Genomic DNA, 1,241 nt, shown 5'->3' with positions numbered 1-1,241 from the left:
TCCCTTGTGCCTTTTTTATTTATTTCTACGACATGTCCCTATAAAAACAATAGTAATACACGGATTGTCCGTGTCGTTGTCGTATTACCTCTCAAAGTATTTCTTGGGTATATATGAAATGATAATAGAACCCATAATTTGTCCCATATCCTCTCTGTTCAACTTTTCTGGTCCACATATATAAACAAATACTACAAATTAGGATGTACGTATTTGATGTGGCAGTTGATTAAATAAAAATTTCGTTTTACGTGATTACATATTAAAGCTTATTAAAAACAAGAGTAAATTACGCTTTTCGTCTTTAAACTTGGCATGTTTTTCACTTTTCGTCTCTAAGGTTTAAAAACTACAATTTTGACCTTCAACTTGTCCAATTTTTTCAATAAATGTCCTTTTGTCATACGGTGTTAAAATTAAGCCGTTAACCTGCTCTCGTGCCAAACACGTGAGGGCACATCCGTCTTTTCACGTTACACCAAGGGATGAAAAGTGAAAAATAATGCTACTTGAGGGACGAAAAATGAAAATCATGTAAATAAATCAATCATCATCATCATTTATAAATATATTTATACATATATATATATATATATATATATATATATAGATTCACAAAATTGTTACTCCATACTCAATATGAATAGGAAACAATCAACACAACAAGGCATGCTATTAAATTTGTGTGATGAATCAAAGGAAAGTCAAATCTTTGGCAGCAACCACAAAATTCGACAATATTCATTTTCTAGACCCATGAATGTATAACTTGTGAGACACTTTCTTTCCTTCTAAAACCAACGATATGCCCAAACATTAATTACAAACTTCAAAACCCTTAAAAGAAGGCATGACCATCAGTTTAAATGTAGCATTAGTAAACACTAAACAGCCACCACCGGAAAAGCTCAAGAACACGTCGAAAAACTTGAAGATCGATTTGTCCTTTGTTTCAGCGAGTTACAACTCGAAATTAGCACCGAAACATTCTAAATCAGATTCCGAACAAATCCTTTGCAACTGTTATTTGTTTTATCGTCGCCGGAAAACTGAAAATTGCGATTACTCTCTCGTTTCTTCGAATTAGAAGACGAACCCACCACCAATATACTCTAAATAACACCGAGAACAATCCCTAAACAACAAAAACTGTTTTCAAGTTCGTCGGAAAACTCGCCGGAAAGATTTTTGATGATATCTTTGTTGTTTATTCGAGTTAAGACCTGAATCCACCACCAAAT

Source organism: Erigeron canadensis, chromosome 6 (genome assembly GCF_010389155.1).
Source record: "Erigeron canadensis isolate Cc75 chromosome 6, C_canadensis_v1, whole genome shotgun sequence".
NCBI classification, from domain to species: Eukaryota; Viridiplantae; Streptophyta; class Magnoliopsida; order Asterales; family Asteraceae; genus Erigeron; species Erigeron canadensis.
The sequence above is the reverse complement of the archived record's forward strand: the minus strand, read 5'-3'. Positions refer to the sequence as shown.